This window comes from Micromys minutus (genome assembly GCF_963924665.1).
Source record: "Micromys minutus genome assembly, chromosome: 9".
In the NCBI taxonomy this organism is placed as follows: Eukaryota; Metazoa; Chordata; class Mammalia; order Rodentia; family Muridae; genus Micromys; species Micromys minutus.
In genome coordinates, this window is record NC_137978.1 from 58,204,678 (window position 1) to 58,220,580 (window position 15,903).

The 15,903-nt window shown below is 35.6% G+C and overlaps 1 pseudogene across 1 annotated transcript; it reads left to right on the forward strand.

The window, feature by feature from the left end:
- The first annotated feature begins 295 nt into the window (after positions 1 to 295).
- Positions 296 to 1,060, forward strand: LOC308424612 (phosphoglycerate mutase 1-like; annotated as a pseudogene). The gene has a single exon. The product of its transcript is annotated as a phosphoglycerate mutase 1-like (transcript).
- The last annotated feature ends 14,843 nt before the right edge of the window (positions 1,061 to 15,903 follow it).

Consider the following 15,903-nt stretch of genomic DNA (forward strand, 5'->3'; position numbering starts at 1 on the left):
ATTGCACATTGCTATTTCCAACTCTATGAAGAATTGCATTGAAATTTTGATGGGGATTGCATTGAATCTGTAGATTGCTTTTGGTAAGATGGCCATTTTTACAGTGTTGATCCTTCCAATCCATGAGCACGGGAGATCTTTCTATTTTCTGAGATCTTCCTCGATTTCCTTCTTTAGAGGTTTAAAGTTCTTATCATACAGGTCCTTCGTTTGCTTAGTTAGAGTCACATCAAGATATTTTAGCGAGGAGAATCTCAGCGATCCTCAGTTGCTGCCGCATCCTCTGTCCGTCGTCATGGCTGCCTACAAGCTGGTGCTGATCAGGCATGGCGAGAGCTCCTGGAACCTGGAGAACTGCTTCAGCGGCTGGTAGGACGCCAACTTGAGCCCGGCGGGCCATGAGGAGGCGAAGCGCGGCGGGCAGGCATTGCGAGATGCTGGCTATGAGTTTGACATCTGTTTCACCTCTGTTCAAAAGAGAGCAATCCGAACCCTCTGGACAGTTCTGGATGCCATTGACCAGATGTGGTTGCCAGTGGTCAGGATGTGGCGCTTCAATGAGCGACACTATGGGGGTCTAACAGGTCTCAACAAAGCAGAAACTGCTGCTAAGCATGGTGAGCCACAGGTAAAGATCTGGAGACGATCTTACGATGTCCCGCCACCTCCAATGGAACCTGATCATCCCTTCTACAGCAACATCAGCAAGGATCGCAGGTACGCAGACCTTACTGAGGACCAGCTGCCCTCCTGTGAGAGCCTGAAGGACACTATTGCCAGAGCACTGCCCTTCTGGAATGAAGAAATTGTCCCCCAGATCAAAGAGGGGAAAAGGGTCTTGATTGCTGCCCATGGCAACAGCCTTCGGGGCATCGTCAAGCATCTGGAGGGTCTTTCCGAAGAGGCTATTATGGAGCTGAACATGCCAACAGGCATTCCCATTGTCTATGAATTGGACAAGAACTTGAAGCCCATCAAGCCCATGCAGTTCCTGGGAGATGAGGAGACCGTGCGTAAATCCATGGAAGCTGTGGCTGCTCAGGGCAAAGTGAAGAAGTGAAGGCAAGGAGGCAGACTCCTACCCGACACCCTCCCTGCCTGTTCCTGCCTCCTGCACCCTCCCCAGCACCTGCCACACTGACGACATCTTTAGGATCTTAAGTTTAAATTGCAGCTGCAGATGGGGACCTGTGGCTCCCATTTTCATTTTAGTATTTTATCTCTTGCACCCACTTCGTTCATAGAATCTAGTCAGAATAACACCTCTGGGGTGCAGGTTCTTGGTCCACATCCAGGGTCGGCTCCCTGTACCAGGAGAGTTGAGAGATAGCAATTATAGTTTTTCTTAGTTCTTTGTTTACTAAGGGTCTGCTTAGGAGGAAGTCAGGGAGGAACTGCACTGTGGTATGACCAATGAGAAGCTGCAGTCCAGTTTTGTCCCTGGAACCTGTTCTTCATTCTTCCCACAATTAGGTAACTGGGGGCGTAGTCATTCCAGTGGAGAGTGAAAGTAACCTCATGGTGATTTGAAAGACCCCACTTTCTCTCTGACCCTAAAAGAGCTGCTGGCCCTAGAAAGTTGGGATCAATCTTGTCAAGTCTGTATTACATTTACTTTTATATAAGAAAAGTATATATGCATATATCAGCACACAAAAGCAACTCTTGAGGTTGCTAGTGGCAGTTGAAACAGTCCTGTGTGGTCACCAGAAAATAAGCCATTCCTCATATCAAATGGGAGGAACTCCTTGTACCTCTTGCTGTGTTTGGATCCCTTTGCCTTGTTTTGTAGAGGTGAAGAGCCCCTTGATCACGTCCAAGATTTGTCTTTCACTGTCTGAATCATGTTCCAGCTGCTTGACCCTACTGTGTGGGTTCAGAACTCATTTGGGCATAACAACTAAATCTCTTTCCAGATCAGTATAATAAAGGAGTGATGTGCAATTAAAAAAAAGATATTTTATATTGTTTGTGAATATTGTGAAGGGTATCTTTTCCCTTATTTCTTTTCCACATGCATGTCCTTTGAGTATAGGAAGGCTACTAATTTGGTTGAGTTAATTTTATATCTAGCCACTTTGCTGAACTGGTTTATGAGCTGTATAAGTTCTCTGGTTGAATATTTGGGGTAACTTACGTACACTATCATGTCATCTGCAAACAGTGATCTTCTTACTTTTTCCTCTCCAATTTGTTCCCCTTTAATTTTGTTTTGCTCTCTAATTGCTCTGGCCAGGACTTCCAGTATTATGTTGAATAGATAGAGGCAGAGTGGGCAGCCTTGTCTAGTCCCTGATTTTAGTGGGATTACATCAAATTTCCGCCAATAAGTTTGATGTTGCCTGTTGGTTTGCTGTATATTGCTTTTACTATGTTTAGGTATGGGCCGTGGATTCCTGTTCTTTCCAAGACTTTTAATATGAAGATGTGTTAAATTTTGTCAAATGCTTTCTCAGCATCTAGTGAGATGACCATGTGTTTTTTTGTATTTAAGTTTGTTTACATGGTGGATTACATAGATGGATTTCCATACATCAAACCATCCCTGCATCCCAGGGATTCTTTTGATCATAGTGAATGATCGTTTTGATTTGTTTTTGGTCAGTTTGCAAGGGTTTTACTGAGTATTTTTTTATCAAGGTGTATAATTGAGATTGGTCTGAAGTTCTCTTTCCTTGTAGGGTCTTTGTGTGGTTTAGGAATGAGGGTTATTGTAGCCTCAAAAAATGAGTTAGGTAGTGTTCCATCTGACTCTATTTTGTGGAGTAGTTTGGAGAGTATTGGTATTAGGTTGTCAATAAATGTCCAATAGAGTTCTGCACTGAACCCATCTGGAGCTGTCCTTTTTATGGTCGGTAGGCATTTGATGACTGCTTCTATTTCTTTAGGTGTTATGGGAATATTTAGATGGTTTACCTGCTGTGGTTTAACTTTAGAATCTGGTATCTGTCCATGAATTCATCCATTTCATCCATATTTTCCAGCTTTGTTGAGTATAGGCTTTTGTAGTAGGATCTGGTGGTTTGTTGAATTTCTTCAGTTTCAGTTGTTATGTCTCCAATTTGATTTCTGAGTTAGTTAATTTGGATACTCCTTCTGCCCTCTAGTTAGTCTGGCTAAGGGTTTATCAATCTTGTTTATTTTTTCAAAGAACCAGCTCTTGGTTTTGTTGGTTCATTTAACAGTTCTTTTTGTTTCTATTTGGTCAATTTCTGCTCTGAGTTTGATTACTTTTTGCAGTCTTCTCCTCTTGGGTGTATGTGCTTTCTTTTGTTCTAGAGCTTTCAATTGTACTGTCAAGTTTCTAGTGTATGCTTTCTCCAGTGTCTTTTTGGAAGCATTCAGAGCTATGAGTTTTGCTCTCTGTCCTGCTTTCATTGCATCCCATAGGTTTGGGTATGTTGTGTTTTTATTTTCATTAAATTCTAAAAAATCCTTAGTTTCTTTCTATATTTCTTCATTGACCATGCTACTGTTGAATAGATCATTGTTTCATTTCCATATGTATATGGGATTTTTGTTGTCTTTGTTGTTATAAAAGACCATCTTAGATCATGGTGATCTGATAGGATTCATGTGAATATTCTTGTCTTCTTATATCAATTGAGGCTTGTTCTGTGACTGATTATATGGTCAATTTTTCAGAAGGTGCAGTGAGGTGCTGAGAAGATGGTGTATTCTTCTGTTTTAGGATGATATATTCTGTATGTGTCTACTAATTCCAATTGGTTCATAACCTCTGCTGTTTTCACTGAGTCCTTGTTCAGTTTCTATTTCCATGATCTGTCCATTGATGCAAGTGGGGAGTTGAGGTCTCCCACTATTTTTGTGTGGGGTGCAACGTATTTTTTGAGCTTTAGTACGGTTTCATTTAAATATGGGTGGTCTTGTATTTGGAGCATATATGTTAAGGATTGAGAGTTCCTCCTGACAAATTTTTCCCTGTAACGAGTAAAAAGTGTCCTTCATTATCTTTTTTGATAACTTTTGGTTGAAAATCTACTTTATTCGATATTAGAATGGCCACTCCATCTTGCATCTTAGGGCCATTTGCTTGGAAGGTTTTTTTCCCAACCTTTTCCTCTGAGAAAGTGTCTGTCTTTGTCTCTGAGATGAGTTTCCTGTATGTATTAAAATGCTGGATTCCATTTATGTATCCAGTCTGATAGCCTATATCTTTTTATTGGTGAATTGAGTCCATTTATGTTAACAGATATTAAGAAATAGTGGCTGCTCTTTTCTGCTATTTTTGCTTTTAGAGGTAGAATTGAGCCTGTGAGTCTTTCTTCCTTTGGTTTTCTTGCTTAGGTATTTTCTTGTTTTTACTAGGATGTAGTTTCCTTCCTTGTATTGCGTTTTTCACATATAATTTGTTGTAGTGCTGGGTTTGTGGTCAGATATTGTATGAATTTAGTTTTGTTTTGGAATATCTTGGTCTTTCCATCTATGGTAGTTGAGAGTATTGCTGGGTAGCAGCTTGTGCTTACACTTGTATTCGCTTAGGATTAGCATGATGTCTGTCCAGGATCTTCTAGCTTTCGTAGCCTCTGTTCAGAATTTGTTGTGATTCTGATTGGTCTGCCTTTCCTTCTTACTGCTTTTAGTATTCTTTCTTTGCTTTGGCACGTGGCGTTTTGACTATTATGTGTCGGGAAGAATTTCTTTACTGGTCCACTCGATTTGGAGTTCTGGAGGCTTCTTTTATGCTCATGGTAATCTCATTCTTAAGGGTAGGGAAGTTTTCTTCTATGATTTTGTTGAAGATATTTACTGTGCCTCTTAGTTTATATTCTTTGCCTTCTTCTATTCCAACTATCTTGAGGTTTGGTCTCCTATTGTGTCCTAGATCTCCTGGATATTTTGGTTTAGGAGGTTTTTGGCTTTTGCATATTCTCTGACTATTTAGTCTATGTTTTCAATGTTGTCTTTGTTCTCCGAGATTCTCTCTTCCATCTCTTGTAGTTGTTGGAGATGCGTGCATCTCTGACTCCTAATTTTCTTTTTAGGTTTTCCACAACCAGGTTTGTCTGTTTTACTGTTTTCTTTATTGTTTCCATTTCCATTTTAAATTCATTCTTCAATTCTTTCATCTCTCTGGTTCTGTTTTTCTCTAGTTCTTTGATTCTTTTTTTGAGTGTTTTTCTTGTTTTCTCTTTAAAAGCTTCTATTTTTTTATGTTTTTTCTCCTGTTCTTGTTTAAGGATCTCTATCATCATCTTGAGGTATGATTTTGGGTCTGAGTCTCCTTTTTCTGGAGTGTTTGGCATTCCGGTGTTTTCTGCGATGGGAGAGTTGGGTCCTGGTGTTGCCAGGTTGTCTTGGTTTCCCATGTCCTTTCACTTTCCTCTTGCCATCTTGTTGTCAGTGATTGGTTCCCGTCTCTCCTGTGTATCTTGCCTGCCTCCCTGGTCTCCGCTGTTCCTGGTGGCAGATGGCATGAGGGCCTGTTCTGCACACATGGGTCAACTTGGTAGAAACCAAGTCCCTACAGCAGAGTTCCTGCACCCCTGAACCAGTGGGTGGTGAGGGAGCTTTCAGAGAGCTCTACCCAGACGTTTCTGCACCCAGGCTACTTGCACTGGCCTAGTCTCACTAGGCCTCTCCACTTTCACTTCTAATAATTCCAGTGTACCTGGTTTTAGGTGAAGATCTTTTATCCACTTGCACTTGAGCTTTGTACAATATAAGAGAAAGGATCAATTTTCATTGTCCTGCATGCTGACTGCCATTTGAAACAACTGCCTTTGTTGAAAAGGCTGTCTTTTTTCCATTGAATGTTTTTAGCACCTTTGTCAAAGATCAAGTGACCATATGTGGGAGGGTTCATTTCTGGATCTTCTATTCTGTTCCATTGATCCACCTGCCTATCTATCTTTTTTAACACAATTTCTTTGTAATATAGCTTGAGATCAGAGATGGTGATTACTGCAGAAGTTTTCTCATTGTTTGAGAATAGATTTCACTATCCTTTTTTTTTGTTATTCCAGATGAATTTGCAAAATGATTTTTCTATCTCTATGAAGAACTGAGTTGTAATTTTAATGGAGATTGCATTGAATCTGTAGACTGTTTTGGTAAAATGGGCATTTTTACAATGTTGATCCTTCTAATCTATGAGTATGTGAGATCTATCCATGTTCTGAGATCTTCTTCAATTTCCTTCTTTAGAGATTGAAGTTCTTGTGATACAGATCTTTCTTTTCCTTAGTTAGGATCACATCAAGGTATTTCTTTTTGTTTATGACTAATGACAATGATATCTTTTCTCTAATTTCTTTCTCAGCCTGTTAATCATTTTAATAGAGGAAGGCTAATCATTTGTTTGAGTCAATTTTCTATCTAGCCACTTTGCTGAAGGGGTTTATTACCTGTGAAAGTTGTTTGGTTGAACTTTTGGGGTCACATAATATATTCACGTCATCGGCAAAGAATGATATTTTGACTTCTTCATTTCGATTTATATCTATTTGATTTTCTTTTGTTGTTTAATTGTTCTACCCACCACTTCCAGTGCTATATTGCTTAGGTAGGGGCAGAGTGGACAGCCTCGTATAGTTCCAGATTTTACTGGGATTGCTTCAGTTACCTTGTTCTTTTCTTAGATGTTTTCTAGTGGTTTCCTGTATATTTCTTTTGCTATATTTAGGTAAGGGCCTAGGATGCTGCACTTTCCAAGCCTTTTAAAATGACAGGGTGTTGAATTTTGTCAAATGCTTTCTCACCATCTAGTGAGACAATTATATGGTTTTTTTTTAGAGTTTGTTTACATTGTGGAGTACAGTGAAGAATTTTTATATATTGATCCATCCTTGCATTTTGGGATGAAATATATTTGATCAGGGGGAATGATTGTTTTGATGTGTTCTTGGATTTGGTTTATAAGAATTTGATTGAATATTTTTGCATCACTCTTCCTGAGGAGAGATTAGTCTAAATTCTCTTTTCTTTGGGGTCTTTGTGTGCTTTAGGAATGAGAGTAATTGTGGCATTGAAGAATGGGTTGATTAGTGTTCACTTTGAATTTATTGTGTGGAATAATTTGAAGAACATTTGTATCCACTCTTCTATTAAGGTCTGTTGGAATTCTGCACTGAACCCATTTGGTGCTGCCATTTTTTTTTCTTTTTTCAGAGACTTTAGATGACTAATTCTATTTCTTTAGGTATTATGGGAATGATTAGATGGTTTATCTCATCCTGATTCAACTTTGGTATCTCGTATCTGTCTAGAATTTTTTCTTCTGATGTTCCAGTTTTCTTGATTATTGGCTGTTGTAGTAGCATCTGATGATTTCTTGAATTTCCTCAGTTTCTGTTCTTATGTCTTCCCTTTCATTTTTGATTTTGTTATTTTGGGTACTCTCTCTGTGCTCTCTAGTTAGTCTTCCTAAGGTTTATTGATCTTCTTGATTTTCTCACAGAACCAGGTCCAATTTTTGTTAATTCTTTTCATGTTTCTTATTGTTTCTACTTTGTTGTTTCCCCTCTTTGATTATTTTCTGTAGTTTATTCCTCTTGGGTGTGTCTGTTTCTTTTGATTCTAAAGCTTTTAGCTCTGCTGTTAAGCAGCTAGTGTGTACTCCTTGCATTTTCTTTTACCAGGCACTTAGAGCTATGAATGTTCCTCTTAGTTCTGCTTTCATTGCATCCCATAGGTTTGGGTATATTTTGCTTTCATTTTCATTACATTCTAAAAAGTTTTTGATTTCTTTCTTTATTTCTTCCTTGACCAAGTTATTTTTGATTAAAACATTGTTCAGCTTTCATGTGTATGTAGGCTTTTTTCTTGTTTTTACTAAAGACTAGACTTACTCCATGGTGATGTGACAGAATAAATAGGATTATTTCCATCTTCTTGTATCTGTTGAGGTTAGTTTTGGAGAAGGTGCCAAAAGGTGCTGAGAAGAAGGTACATTCTTTTGTTTTAGGATGAAATGTTTTGTATATGTCCGTTAATTCCAATTGGACATTTTGGGTTAGGAGATTTTTATTTTTTGCATCTTCTTCAACTCTTTTGCCTATATTTTCTTTGTTGTCATTTTTTTTCTTGACAAATTTATCATTGTGTAAAGTGCTGTTCAAATTTCATGTGTATGGCCCTTTCTCTTGTTTTCATTGAAGAAAAAAAGATCCTTATTCAGTGGTGATATGATAGTATGTATGGAATGATTTCAATCTTCTTGAATGAAATAAGGTTTGTTTTTTCTTTTGTATATGATCAATATTGAAGAAAGTATAATGACATGTAGAGAAGTATGTATATTCTTTTGTTTAGGATGATACATTCTATAGATATCTCATAAGTCAACTTGGTCCATAACTTCTCTTAGTTTCACTATCTTTGTTTAGCTTCTATTTCCATAATTTGTTCTTTGGTGAGAGTAGAGTGTTTAAGTTTTCTACTACTATTGTGTGATGTTCAGATCAAGAGTTCATGTTGATATATACCAGCTTGTTTGTGTTATTGTTTCCTTGGAAAGTTTTCTTTCTCATTTTGTTCTCTTGTCTTTAGAAGAAAAATTATTTATCTGTTATTTATCTTATTTTCTATAATGTTGTACATGGAAATAAAAGCTGAAGGGTTGTGACCATATTTTTGTAATTGTTGTTATTTTTTAAAATATATTTTATAATTTAGTATTTAACTTTTCCTCTGCATGTTTTTATACACACTAAGTAATACATTATGCTCCTATCTTCTTGAATTCAGCACTAAACCATTGAGTTTGAAGTCACAGCAAGGATGTTAACCTCTGACTCATTTACTCCTTCCCTGTGTTTATATATCTGATTCAATTTCTAATGAAAATACTATATAACCTGAGTAGGGAGACACTGCAGAATTGATAGCAAATTTTTCCTGATCATAACTTGAGCATCTGTGATGTGATTTTAGGAGTCTGTTTGATATCAAACCGTATTACTATATACAGGTAAATTACTGCATTCAGAAATCAAATGTGTGTGTTATATTTTATGAAAAAATTGCAGCTTTTGAGATGATTATACCGTTCATTCTCAGAGATTTACGTAGACGGCAATCATTATGATTTCAGTAAGTGTATTTTGATGGAGTTAGAGTCTTTTTCTATATATTGAATATTAGTAGTATTTCTCTAAAATTATGGGTAGGGGTTGTTTATTCCTCCTGCTAACAGTGTTCACCAGAGCATATTGGATTTTAAGGAACTCGGTATAAAAATTGATTGTGTAGAACTATGAGGTGGTAGGCAATTAAATTTCATAATAGAACACTTCTACAGATATTATACAATCCAAGGTATGCAAATAGAAACAAAATAAAAGGAACATTGTGATTGTCTCAAGTCTTTCCTTTGCTGCTGAGGTCGCAGAAATCCACAGAAAATTCATGATGGTGAAAGCCTTGATAAATGAGAGCATTATAGTAAGTCATTCTATAGATTTTCTATAGAAGAAAAGCAATTCATAAGTTCAAACACATATCCATAAAACTGTGAGAAATTATTTGTCTTTGAATATTTTCCTTTCCTAATTTATATTACAAAGTATCTCCTATTCCTTGTCACATTTTATTAAAATACAAAAGCAATTTTTTATAGTAACCAATATGTAGTTTTCCATCACAGGGTCTCTTACTATTTAATGATGTGGCTGTGGACTTCACACTAGATGAATGGGAATGTCTCAGTTTTGCTCAGAGAACACTGTACATGGATGTGATATTGGAGAATTACAACAATCTATTGTTTGTGGGTAAGAATGCAGTTCTTGTGGAATTCTTGTATATTTCTTTAAATTTTTCTACATATTTATATAAACTTTTGGACACTAATAATTGGCGCACAATAATTTTACTATGACATTAAACTTTTGCTTACTTATTGTTTTTCATAATGCCAAATGTTTTAAGTGGATATAGAGCTGTTAGTTTTGAAATTTTAATGTTGCTCATTTATTTACCTTTTATATGTGGTCAATAAGTTTAGCACTGGTACAGCATGTTCTTTATCTTCAGCTTTTTGAATGCTGAAACAAATATATGCATAGGATTCATTTATGATCATGAATTATTAGCTGACCAATGATATGCAGTACCACTGTGGAACAAAATGTAATAAAAAAGGAGAGGTAACTATTCAGAAACATATTTTGTGCATGTTCAATACTGATCAATCACTTATTTTTCCTAATTTGTACAAAGTACAGTTGTTAAGATTCTATTATATAGTGTATTATCATTACTTTCAGTTAATGGGAATCAGAGTTAAGGATTGTCTGAGGATTCATGTAAAAAACTGTGCAAAAAGAAAAGCTGCTTTTGAGATCATAAATCTTTCAGAGTGTCTAGTTTACCTGAAACTTGGGCAAACATCCATATTGAATCTTTTATTCCTCAGTGCAGTAAACTCTGTCATTGCTACTTGCACTTTTTTTTCTTTCAGAAAATCACCTCATATCTGGCAAACATAGGAAGGTTTTAGATATATTCCATGAGCATGTGAATGTCCAAGAACAGTTTTCTAAGTGGGAAGAAATTAGAAAAATGACATTGGAATCTATCCAAAGAATACCTTATAAAACTAATCACCAAGATGCTTCTCCTCAATCCTCAAAACTAAAAGGACATAAAACTGAGAAAATCAGGGAAGTTTGCAAATATAAAGACTGTAGGACGTTTTCAAATGAATGCACTATCACTAGCATAAATTTAAGAGTCCACATAGAAAACAAAGAACACAAGAATAAAGAAATTGATAAAAGTTTCTTCTCTAATAATGAATTTATTTTGAAACAAAACAGCAGTGGTAAGAACCTTTACAAATGTTATGAATGTGAGAAAAGTTTTACTAAAAAGTGGAATCTTTGTTTGCATCAGAGATTTCAGAGAGGAGAGAGACCTTCTAAATGCAATGCATTTGACAAATGCTTTGGAAAAGGATCCCATCTTAGTGTTCATCAGCGAATTCATACAGGAGATCAATTTTACAAATATAGTGAATGTGAAAAATCATTTATCCACAAAGGTAGAATTAGAGTTCATCAGACAATTGATATAAGAGAGAAATCCTATAAATGTACCAAATGTAAAAAATGTTTTGGAGACACAAGCTGTCTGAGAATTCATGAGCGAATTCATACAGGAGACAAAATTTATAAATGTAGTGAATGTGACAAATGCTTTTTCAAACAATTCAAACTCAGTATTCATCAGAGAATTCATACAGGAGAGAAACCTTACAAATGCAGTGAATGTAGAAAATGCTTTAGCCAAAAATACAATCTTAATATTCACCAAAGAATTCATACAGGTGAGAAACCTTACAAATGCAGTGAATGTAACAAATGCTTTATCAAACAATCCCATCTTGCTATTCATAAGAGAATTCATACAGGAGAGAAACCTTACAAGTGTAGTGAATGTGGCAAATGCTTTAGGCAACAACATCATCTTAATATTCATCAGAGGATTCATACAGGAGAAAAACCCTACAAATGCAGTGATTGTAACAAATCCTTTGCTAATAAAAGCTGTCTGAGAGTTCATCAGAGAATTCATACAGGAGAGAAACCTTACAAATGCAGTGAATGTGGCAAATGCTTTGGACAAAAATTTGATCTTAATATTCACCAAAGAATTCATACAGGAGAGAAACCTTACAAATGCAGTGAATGTGGCAAATGCTTTGGACAAAAATCCAATCTTAATATTCACCAAAGAATTCATACAGGAGAGAAACCTTACAAATGCAGTGAATGTAACAAATGCTTTATCAAACAATCCCATCTTGCTATTCATAAAAGAATTCATACAGGAGAGAAACCTTACAAGTGTAGTGAATGTGGCAAATGCTTTAGGCAACAACATCATCTTAATATTCATCAGATGACTCATACAGGAGAGAAACCTTACAAATGCAGTGATTGTAACAAATCCTTTGCTAATAAAAGCTGTCTGAGAGTTCATCAGAGAATTCATACAGGAGAGAAACCTTACAAATGCAGTGAATGTGGCAAATGCTTTGGACAAAAATCCAATCTTAATATTCACCAAAGAATTCATACAGGAGAGAAACCTTACAAATGCAGTCAGTGAATGTAACAAATGCTTTATCAAACAATCCTGTCTTACTATTCATCAGAGAATTCATACAGGAGAGAGACCTTACAAATGCATTGAATTTAACAAATGCTTTATCAAACAATCTCATCTTGCTATTCATAAGAGAATTCATACAGGAGAGAAACCTTACAAGTGTAGTGAATGTGGCAAATGCTTTAGTCAACAACATCATCTTAATATTCATCAGAGGATTCATACAGGAGAAAAACCCTACAAATGCAGTGATTGTAACAAATCCTTTGCTAATAAAAGCTGTCTGAGAGTTCATCAGAGAATTCATACAGGGGAGAAACCTTACAAATGCAATGAATGTGACAAACGTTTTGTCACACAACCCTCTCTTAATATTCATCAGAGAATTCATACAGGGGAGAAACCCTACAAATGTACCAAATGTGAAAAATATTTTTGTGACAAAAGCTGTCTGAGAGTTCATCAGAGAATCCATACAGGAGAGAAACCTTACAAGTGCAGTTATTGTGGCAAATGTTTTAGTCAAAAATCCCGTGTTAATATTCATCATAGGATTCATACAGGAGAGAAACCTTAAAAATGCAGTGATTATAACATACATTTTGCTGACAGAAGCTGTCTGAGAGTTCATCAGAGAATTTATACAGGGGAGAAACTTTACCAATACAGTGAGTGTGAAATGCTGTAGTAAGTAATACAATCTTTGTATTCATCAGAAACTTCATATAGGAGAGAAACCTTTCAAATACAGTAATGGTTGCAAATGATTTGACCAAAAATCTGATCTTAATATTCACCAGAGAATTTATACAGGAGAGAAACTTCACAAATGCAGTGAATATTGCAAATGCTTTAGTCAACAATCCCATCTTAATATTCATCAGAGGATTCATGCAGGAGAGAAACCCTACAAATGCAGTGATTGTAACAAATATTTTACTAATAAATGCTGTCTGAGAGTTAATCAGAGAATTCATATGAGGCAGAAACCTTACACATGCAGCGAATGTGGCAACTCTTTGGCCGACACTCAGATATTAATATTCACCAGAGAAAACATACAGGAGAGAAACCCTACAAATGTACCAAATGTAAAAAATGTTTTGGTGGCAAAAGCTGTCTGAGAGTTCATCATAAAATCCATACAGAAGTGAAATCTTACAAATGCAGTGAATGTGGCAAATGCTTTGGCCAACCGGCCAATCTTAGTATTCATCAGAGAACTCATACAGGAGGAAAATTTTTAAATGCTGTGAATTTGACAAGTGCTTTACCTAAATAGTTAGACTGATAAGCCATCATAGAATTCATTCAGGAGAACCTTAGAAATATGATATACATGACACATCCATTCCCTACTATGTCAGTCTGATAAAATACATACAGTAAAGAAACAGAAATTAAGCAAGAAAATTTTTACAAAAAATATCTTCTTCAAAATCAATAGATAATATTTACAGGACAGAAAACTTTTAAATGTATTGAGGTGTGAATTCTTTTGGCCTCGTTCTAAGAATGTATCAGAATACATACAGCTGATAATCTTAAGAGACACAATGTATGAAGAAATATCCATGACTTTATTTCAGGTCAGAGAAACCATGTAAAATATTTTGTGTTGAAAGTATTTCTGCTGAGAAAAATATGTCATATGTTTCAGTCAGAATATATTTTATGTAACACTTAAGGCTCCCAATTCAAAAATTTTATGATTATTTATAAACTTGTGAAAACGTACATTCTTCCTTCAAATCTTAGAGAACATCATTTATTAATGTAGGGGGAAACTCTGAATATGTTACAATATTGGAAAGTCTTCATTAAACTTTTACTGATTCGCCCTCATATATTCAAAGATGAAGAAAAGTGGGAAGTCTTAAGAATACATTTTTTTGTGTAACACATTCATGGCTACAAAATTTACTGAATTTAAATGGAAAAGCTGCTCAACACACAAAATATAATTGACAGCATTATATAGAATTCCAATGATAAATTCAGACAAATTATACTTTCTAAACTGTACTTGACTCACTGTGTGCCTATGACAACATTTCTTTATACTATAAATAGGTTGCCAGATATAAAGTCTCATTGGATAATCTAAAATTCATAATTATTTTCACATGGTGATTTCCTGTTTTATGAAACCACTGTTTATGGGTCCCTTGTGTTGTGGTAAACAACATTTTTATTGTCTTGTAATAAAAATGACTGATTGAACAAGATTGACTTAATTGTTTTCAATTTGCATTTAGGATACTAATAAGAACATATGTGTAACTTCCCATAAAATATCTCTCATAAAACATATAATGATGCCATGATGATTTTGGTAAAGCTGTAGCATAACTTTTTAGTAATGATTTTGAATGGTTGGGTAACAATTTCTTCAGCCAAAAAATGGCTCCGTCATAGGCATGCTTAAGAATATACAAAACATATACTTCCACTGCTCTTAGAACTCAGAAAAACATTCATTCATCTCCAGGGTTTGAAATTTAGAAGACTTCCAATTTTGAAACTGGGAGAAATTCAATAATAATGAGTGTGCCTCATGTATGTCAGTGTTTTGTTCACTTTTCTTTGAAGCATCACTTTTTATTCAAACCATTCAATATTTTTATTATCTATAATTAGTAAAATTTTCTCAAGGGCTCATTTCCATTTTTTAAAAAAAAAAAAACATTTATTTATTTAGTACATGTAAGTACACTGTAACCATCTTGAGACACCAGAGGAGGGCATCAGATCTTATTACAAATGGTTGAGAGTCCCCATGTGTTTGCTGATATTTGAACTCAAAACCTGAGGAAAGGGAGTCAGTGCTCTTAACCACTGTGCCATCTCTCCAGCCTCCTAAAGGGCTTAGTCTATATGATCTTCATTTTCTTCTGATAAGATGGGAATGTAATGTTTAGGTCTCTCACATAAAGATCACCATTATATTTTCACTGGACTTTCTATTGTGTGGACATACAACTTTCAAGGAATGAAGACTTGCAGGTCTCAAAGTGAATCCGTTGTAAATGATGCTGAAAATATATATGAATGGCTAATTTTTTTGCCATTAGTTTTTTATTAAATTATTTACTTTATAAAAGTTTATTAAAACTCAAAAAATTTATTACATAATAATATATGATGAATGCACTTTTTTTTCCATTTTTTTTTCCTTAGAAGGTCTGAGGCTTCCATATTTGGCCTGCCTATTCTTTGAGCTTCAGAAGATTTGTGGGCTGTTTCTGGGGTGTTCATAGTTTTCTGGGGCTAGTATCCAATTATGAGTGACTGCATATTATGTCTGTTGTTTTCTGACTAGTAACCTCACTCAGGATGATATCTATTCTCTAGTTCCATCCATTTGCCTACTAATTTAGTAAAGCCATTGTTTCTAATAGGTTAGTATTATTCAATTGTGTAAATGTACCACACTTTCTGTATACATTTTGCTGTTGAAGGACATCTGGATTCTTTCCAGCTTCTGGCTATTATAAATAAGACAACTATGAACATAGTGGAGCATATGTCTTTACTGTATGTTGGAGCATGTTGAGAGAGTACCCATGTCTTTTGGTAATACTATATGCAGTTTTCTGTGGAGCCACCAAACTGATTTCCAGAGTGGTTGTACCAGCTTACTACCCAACCAACAGTGGAGGAGTGCTCTTCATTCTCTGCATCCTGCCTGAATCTGCTCTCATCTGAGTTTTTGATCTTAGCCATTATGCGTGGCATTTTGCTCAGAGGACACAGTACATGGATGTGATGTTGGAGAATTACAGCAATCTGTGGGTAAGAATGCACTTCTTGTGAAATTCCTGATTC